The sequence below is a fragment of the Xenia sp. Carnegie-2017 genome, unplaced genomic scaffold (assembly GCF_021976095.1).
Source record: "Xenia sp. Carnegie-2017 unplaced genomic scaffold, XeniaSp_v1 HiC_scaffold_6, whole genome shotgun sequence".
Taxonomy (NCBI): Eukaryota; Metazoa; Cnidaria; class Anthozoa; order Malacalcyonacea; family Xeniidae; genus Xenia; species Xenia sp. Carnegie-2017.
The window spans coordinates 237550-245957 of record NW_025813526.1 but is presented as its reverse complement, the minus strand read 5'-3'; the positions used below and the strand labels follow the sequence as shown (position 1 = coordinate 245957).

Sequence of the window (8408 nt, the reverse complement as noted above, 5' to 3'; positions counted from 1 at the left end):
AGCATTTTGACGCAAGTTTATTATGACTGTGCAATGACTTTACATAAAGCTTTGAGGAGCAATTGACGATATGACGTCAATACAAGCCGCTGACATATTTCTGCTCCCGCACCGGATGCCCCTGCAGCATTTCAACTCATTTTGTGAAAATATTGAATCAAACAAACAAAAAATTGCCGCATATTTATTTTCACGGGACAGACAAAGTTTTAAGACCAACATTATTTTTGGGTGGAGTTCCCTTTAATGATACGTCTTAATAAGTGATACGTCTTGCGCAAATGGTTAACTTGCGCATGCGTATGCTCTCATACAACTTGACACCACTGATATGTATATTACACTATATCAAACCATGTATAAAATATAGTAAGATAATTGAAGCCGGAAGTTGGCTTAACTGATTATGACCTTTGGGAGGGGCATCGGTCCCACTTTACTATACTTTGTGGGAAACATTACATCCCGGGCGGAGAGAGAGGGTGCGTCTGCGATGCATTATGGTCAGTGTAGTGGATCATAGTTGATAATTATTGATATTCTTTGAAAACCCTAAGCATCTTTCACGATTAATAATCATTGATATGAATATTGGCTTTTCCTTATTCGTTTAAGTGGCTTTTCCTTCGAATAAAATCATGGATGAGATAAATGCAATGAAAAATTTGGAGATTTGTTTCATTAATGAACATTTCGATGGCGTGAACATTGAAAATGATTATTGTTTATCGTACTTTGATGGGAAAAATGAAGAATTGGAGGCTGTTTTGCAGAAACTTCAAGCAATTAATTCTATTAGCTTTGTTACCGTCGAAAATCATACGAAAGAGATGAGTAATAAGAGATTTACTCAAGCAAGTAAGTGCGTACGCCAAAAAGCCGTAAACTGTATGTTTGACTTCGTCAATCTTACATCCAAGCAACTTAAATGAACACAGATAACATGAAACCAATATGCTAATGTTAGTTAGGCTGAAAGCAAGGTTTACAAATACGTGTCTGAGGATGACTTTGAAATAAAGTCGAAAATTTACAGTTCACTTCTCGTCTTGTTTTGATTGATATTTTGCAATCTCAAGATGTCCTGTTTTTCAGAATTTGTTTTATATTATATTTTTAAATTGTTGGCTGGTCAGAGTTTTGGACAAATACATGTGTTGCTTGAAATAAGATCCCGACGACGCAAATACGCTTGAATAATCCCACTTAACACACTTAATTGAAAATATCGTTTTTCCAAAATGGGTTAATTGGAAAACATGAAAAAATGATCGCGCAGATGTTGTAACTCAGCTATAGAATGAATTACAATACATGTTCTCGTAGATCATGCAGTTTTGAAGACAAAGAGGATATCTTCAATTTCGTTTTTTGGCAAGCCATTCTCTATAAAAAGCACAGAAACGCGGCATTGTCTCCATGGACCTAATAAGGTACGTAAATCAACATCAATGATCAATCACCAGACAACAACATCAAAGATATAAAAAACAGTCTTTTTATCAAAAATTTCTAGTTATTAACACTGCCTATAAAAATGTTTGTAGAGTTAACTATTAAAAAATCTTATTCAGTAAGAAAGAGAATTACATTCGCTATACATTAAAGAAGAAATATTTGGGCTTTTTACATATATATAGCGGGTAAAAAATTGCGTTGCTTTATTACACATCCAGGATGGAAGAGGAGGTTATAGTGTACAGTCAGTGGGAGACCACGAATATGAAAAGAAACAGCGAGTTAGACTACAAAACAGTCGAAAACTCCAGTGCCCTGCAACTTTGCAAATTCGCTGCATCGAGATTTTTGATGATTACTTCATGGACAAAAACTTTCAATCCAACAACGCCATAAAGTTGCCAAACGTACGCTTCTAACTAAACTAAACGAGGCCCTTAATAAAGAGAACAAAAGTCCGTAGGTCCACGAGATTTTACCTAAGGATACCGCTAAGCTCTGCTCACCAAAAACACCCAGTGGGAACTGAGTTATCAATTGGCCAATACGTCGATTCACGTGTCGTGAAAAAAATCTATGATTTGGTCGAACAAAATTTTACCAGCGTTGCTGAAGTAAAGAGATGGCTGGACAATTTCGTAGAAAACGATCTATTTCGAGATGTTCCAAAAACACAGGTTCCCAAAAAAGCAAATCGACGATACTATCCATCCCGGCAAGACATTCGAAATCACATTGGTAGAGCCATTTCTTCTTTCAAATCTTGCGACGATGACCAGGAAGCACTGGCAAGGAAAGTTGGCGAGTGGAATCCCACTTCGAATTTTTTATAGGATGCGAGAGGAAACGACAAAGAGCGACAGCTATAGAGTATCCGCAGAGCAAAGCTTTTGTTTGTTCATCAAGAACAATGGCAGCAGCGTTTGTTGACAAGATATGGATACGAGCTTGTTTTGATGGATGCTACATACAAAACAACGAAGTATGCGATACCTGTTCTTCATTTGTGTTCACACAAATGTTGGCTACAAAGTCGTGCCGAGTTCATGTGCCAAGCAGAGGACAGAGAATCTATCAGTGAAGCTTTGAACGTTGTCAATCATGGAATCGTGATTGGACCCCTAAGTATTTCATGGTCGACTATTCAACAGCCGAGATTGGGACGATCAAAGAACAGTTTCATGACATAACAGTCTACATCTGCGATTTCCACAGAATTTAAGCCATGAAAGATGGTCAAAAGCAAAGAAGCACAACCTAACACCAGAAGAACAGGAAATGTTCCTGATCCAAATGCAGAGAATATCATTTGCAAGCACAGAGAGTGAGTATGATGCCGAAGTCACCAACTTACGGAAGTCTGGATTCTATGAAAAAGTTAAAGAATATACTGAAAACACATGGCTTTCGTGTTCGGCACGTTGGGTCCATGCGTTTCGAACACAACAAGCAGTGAACGTCGTCAACACTAACAATGGCACAGAGGCAATGAACAAGCTATTTAAATACGAATATTTACCAAGATCAGTGGATAAATCTGTGTATGGCATTGCAATCACAATTGTAGAGTGTTTCATTCCTGACTCTCACCAGGGCTATATGCAAAAAAACCTTATGTTTAGTAGTGCATATGCAATGTATAACAAAAGCGTTCCAATTTATTTAAGAGACAGACCTCCACAATTTGTAAAACATTGCCTTAAAAGTCGTTATGCCGCCACAGAGTACAATACCTCTGACATTTCAGCAGTTAATTTCCAAAAGGGGGAGTTTCATATCAGAAGTTTAGCCAACCCACGTGAAAGGCATCTTGTAAATTTGAGCAAACCGGAGTGTTCTTGCAAAGCTTGGAAGAAGACTCATTACCCTACAAACATTTTTTTGCAATATTTTCCGCCAATCTAGTGTGGAGTTTCGACTCTTTGCCTGATCACTACAGAAATAGCGTTTTCATTACACTTGATAATGAACATTTCACCATTATAAACTATGATATTTCAGAGAAAACAGCAGAGGAGAAATCAACAACCATAGAAACGCCGGAAGACGCCAAATGCGACATCGAAAGTGCTGCAGATAAATCCGAAAGTCTTTTCATCCTGCTTTTAATTCTAAATTGTGCGAAGGAAAATTTCAAAATCACGACACACCAAGTTGAGAAAAGTTCTTCATGAGAAACTGGATGCTATAAAAACACGTCCTTTCTCGTTGATAAAGTTGGTGATCTTCAAGCAGCTATACAATCGGTAGACAAAATACACCAGAAACTAATATCTTCTTGCCCAAATGCAAACGGAATTCTGCTTCGAAGTAGTCCGGCGAAAAAGAAACTAAAAATCAATAAAACAGAATACCATCCAGTTTTCCACAAAAGTCTACCAAAACGAAAAAAATGGAGAAAAAAGGATTCACTAGCTCAGGTACGTATGATGTAGTGAAGCAAGATCACAAGCAGAAGTTAAGGGGCCGTATGAAAAAGACATTGCTAAGTATTTACTAAAAATAATTATAATCAATATATCGTTCACCATCGGGTATGATTTTGTTTCTGTAGAAAACTGAAAAAATACCATTTGCATAATTGAAGGATTGAGGATGATGCACTATACAATTCAGACATTGTAGTCGCACAACGTACTAGCTTCCCGCAAGAAGACTTTGACGCAAATAAGGGTTGTGGTGATCATTCCCAACGGTAACGTATAAATCAAATGTCCATTTTTATACAAATTATTGGATAATTCACTAGTATTTATGGTATATAACAGCTTTAAATATCCTTTCTTTGAATCAAGCAGAAAACACGAACCCTTGTCAAGATTAATAAATGCAACAAAGATGGGGTTCAAATTGCACGACGTATTGTTAGATTTCGGGCAGACACAACTAACACTCGGCGATTTGTGGACACTTATTCCGCCTAAAGTGGCACGTATGCACAGTTTAGAGACATCGTCATTAACAAATTTCCATCCTGGTTGGATAATTGATAAGGTTGGTAAGCGTCTAGGCTAAATAACCAGTGAAGACAGGGGAGTTAGAAAATGGCAGCTATGGGGGCTTTCGTCCCTTTATATTTAGGGGGCATCCCCCTGTTTTCTTATAGTAGGGGGCACCCCCCTACTTTAAGAAAACAAAATAACATAATGAATCTTACTAGGAATAATTTCATATCACCATTAGGTAGTAAAACAAAAATGGGCTGTAATAGAATCGTTTTCTGTCTCATTAGGTATTGCTCGTAACAAACTACACTAACGTGGTTATTTCTGAAAAATTAACCCGCTCGTCATTTGCTGCAGCGCACCATACTTTGAATTTGCGATTGAATCTAATGTACACAATATGTAAAAACATGATGTTATTGCCAAATTTTTCTTCCCTATTGATGCCCCTGACTGCCCTGAGTGAAGGTATAAAATATACGAACATGATAGAGCGTAGGATTTGCGTGACTAAAGGAAAAATGGTTCTGAAAATACACTGTTACTAATAAAATGTACATATTAAGTCTTTCCTCCATACCAAGTTAGTGTTCGTTCATTTTCAGGTGGTGGAAGCATCTTTGTGGATGTTGACTTTGGAATATAATGTTTTCGCTGCAGATGCATCTTTGACAACAATAGCCAAACGTGGGGCTAGCACCCGTTTGCTGTGGTCTGGCCAATGTTTTCTTATGTCAAAAATATTTGTTCCTATTAACGAGTATGGTATTCATTGGACATTGCTGGTGAGCAAATGTAGTAACTACTACATGTAACAGGGAATGCAGAGTCAGGGAGGGTGGAGGTGGGACTATGGCCCTCAATTTTGAAAATTTTAGATTTGTCTTTGGATCCAAATCTTGCAACTATTAACTTTGCATCTTTAGTGGTGGATGGATACATACCCCCCTATAATGAAAATGTGCTCTGTGGTCCTCGCATAAGAACACTGAAAGATTTACTCTTTTACTCTTCAAGACTGAAAGAAATTTTTTCTACCATCATATGAATTATTTATGACAATTTATATAAAGAAAGAATTTTCCACTTATTTCTGACTTTGCCAATAGGTAATTGACAAATCTAAGAAAACACGATACTTCATTGACCCCATGAATGGACAAAAGGAAATAACAATTGATTTTCAAACACACCCGCATCTTATGGACCTTATAGACAAGATAAGGTTTGATTACTTAAACAAAGATTTAAAAAAATATTGTAAAGGTGTTTACAAGGCATAACAGGATTTTCTTTGAGGGGGGTAAGAGGCAAATTACTTGCTTCCTTGCCTCGTTCATGACATTAAGTTTGAAATCTCTTGGAATTTTTACTTACAGTGGTTTGGCACTTTGATGCAGTTTAGAAGTTCAGATGACCTGCATCATAATGTATTGAAAATGCATTGAATCTTGACGGTCACTTTCAATTGATTCATCCGAGGTGTATGCGGGTTCATTTATTTTCCTTCTAAAGGTGAGTCACTTTTACGTACTTTTTATTTTTGAACTTGGCGGCTGATAGATTACGATTTGCAAACTTGATGGCATTGGGTCGGATTCTTCTGTAATCGTTTTCGTTTAGTTTCTTTCTGTCTTTTAGTTGTTTCAGTTTCTGGTTGATGCGGTTGGTGGTCGTTTTACTGGGGTCTGTGTGGAGAAGTTCGTAGGTGGTGGTGTCTTGTGGAGGGTTTTGGCTTTGTCGATGTATTCTGATCTGTCCATGATAACTGTTTTGTGTCCTTTGTCAGCTCGTAATATGATTATTCGGTTGTCGTTTTGTAGGATTTTAATTGCTCGTAGTTCTTCGTAGTTTAGGGTGACAGGTGGTTTGTGGCAGAGGTTATTTGTAATTTTGTGACGAATGTCTTCTTTCGTTTGCTCTGTTAAAATGGTGTACTTTAAAGCGGATTCCCGGTCGGCAACGTAGTCAAGTATTTCACCCCATCCAATCACATTAATCACCCCTTCAATCCATTAGACGCTCTAAGCGTCTACAAGCAAAAAGCAGATTTAAATAGTAATTTCCTCGTACTGATGAAGGCTCGAAGCAAGGAGTCGAATGCTCAATAAAAATTTAAAATCGGAGAAACTTTAGTCTTTTATTTATATATATATATATATACAAAGTGTATAAGTGTATATACAATGTGCCCTCCCGGCTATCACCATATGAAAATGGTGACTCCTGCACTTGGACACAGGACACAAAATTTAAAACATATATATATATTTGAAAATTGGTAACCCAGGCATATTATGATAATGATAAGGATTCTCTGGATTTGTTTTAAATTTTTAAAGCTTTCAACTCGGTGCTTCGAGCCTTCGTCAGAATGTGACAATATATTATTTACAAAGATTTTGTAAGCGTTTGGAGCGTCTGATTGGTTGGTTAGTAGTTGAGTTGATATTATTGGATGGTATAAGATGCGTTGTCATGGTTTCGGGTGTATCGATTACGTTAATGAAATTCAAGTGTTTTATTTTAGTCGTTGTGTTATTAGTTTGTTGTTTTGGTTTTGTCTTTAGTTGTGAATAGATGATGGGGATGTCAATATGTCTGTTAATTGTGTTGTTGTCTTTGCTTTACCATGCCTCTTTGAATTCTCGTGTTTTGTCTGTGCGCGTCCAAGAAGTTGTGTTTTGTCCAGTCAAATGTGTGATTGGTATCGTAGGTATGTTCTGCTTTCAATTTTCTTAGATGTTTGTCCTACGTATTGTTTTGAACAGTCTTTACATGGTATCATGTATCTTGAAACAAGACTCACAGAACACAAAAACGCCATAAAACGACGAGATCCGAACTCACTACCGGCAGAACACCCACGGAAACAACCACACATTCGACTGAACAGTCTATTGTTTTGAACAGTCTTTACATCGTATCATGTATCTTGAAACAAGACTCACAGAACACAAAAACGCCATAAAACGACGAGATCCGAACACTACCGGCAGAACATACCCACGGAAACAACCACACACTGGACAGAAACTAAAGTACTCGGACGCGCACAGACTAAACACGCACGCGAATTTAAAGAAGCTTGGTACAGTGAAGACAACGACACAATAAACAGACATATCGACATACCCATCATATACTCACAACTAAAGAAAAGGACAAAAACTACAAACAACACCAAAACTAAAACACTACACTCTAATTATATTAACACAACCATATTAACAACACACAAAACCCATGGCAACGCATTTCACCCCATCCAATCACATTAATCCACCCACTAATCCAATTAGACGCTCTAAACGTCTCCAAGCTAAAACACGTGTAAATAAATATCCTCATTCTGATGAAGGCTCCGAACGAGTCGAAATCAATAAAATCATTTAAAAATCCGGAGAAACGTTTATCTTTTATATATTCAATGCCTGGATTACAAATTTTCAAACTTATATATATATATATATATATTACGGATAATAATCCTGGATAAAGAGCGCTCAATATTCTACATATTAGAAGAGCGTAAGATAAAATGAACTAAAATAAAATGGACAATTGTTTGCTGTCGCTACTCAGGTTTCACGCCGTAGGGCGATCTTCAGGCAACTGACAGATTATATATTACTGACTATATACATCGACTAAAGGTGTTAAGTTACATGACGGCATGCACTAAACATATCGGAACGTTTATTTAAAATGTTCTTTTTACGTCCTTTCAGGATAAGTACCCTTTCTTCAAGGCATAGACGGCAGGTTCTTTGGTTTTTGTTCGGAGGTGGAAGTTGTTTGATGAAGTCCCATTTAATGTTGTAGTTACGTTTGTTTTCTTTCAGTGTCCACGTGTATTTAGAATGTTCGGTCTCGTTGCGGTAGTTAATGTTCGTAATTGATTTAAAGTGGTTTCGATATCGTGTCTTAAAAGCGCACGCAGTAACACCTATATAAGTTTTGTTTCGTTGTTGTCAGTCGTCACGTCGGCTTTGTAAATCACAT

General features: G+C 37.2%; 1 pseudogene; it reads left to right on the top strand.

Moving 5' to 3' along the window:
* The first annotated feature begins 638 nt into the window (after positions 1-638).
* On the top strand, positions 639-3632 carry LOC124458274 (annotated as a pseudogene).
* The last annotated feature ends 4776 nt before the right edge of the window (positions 3633-8408 follow it).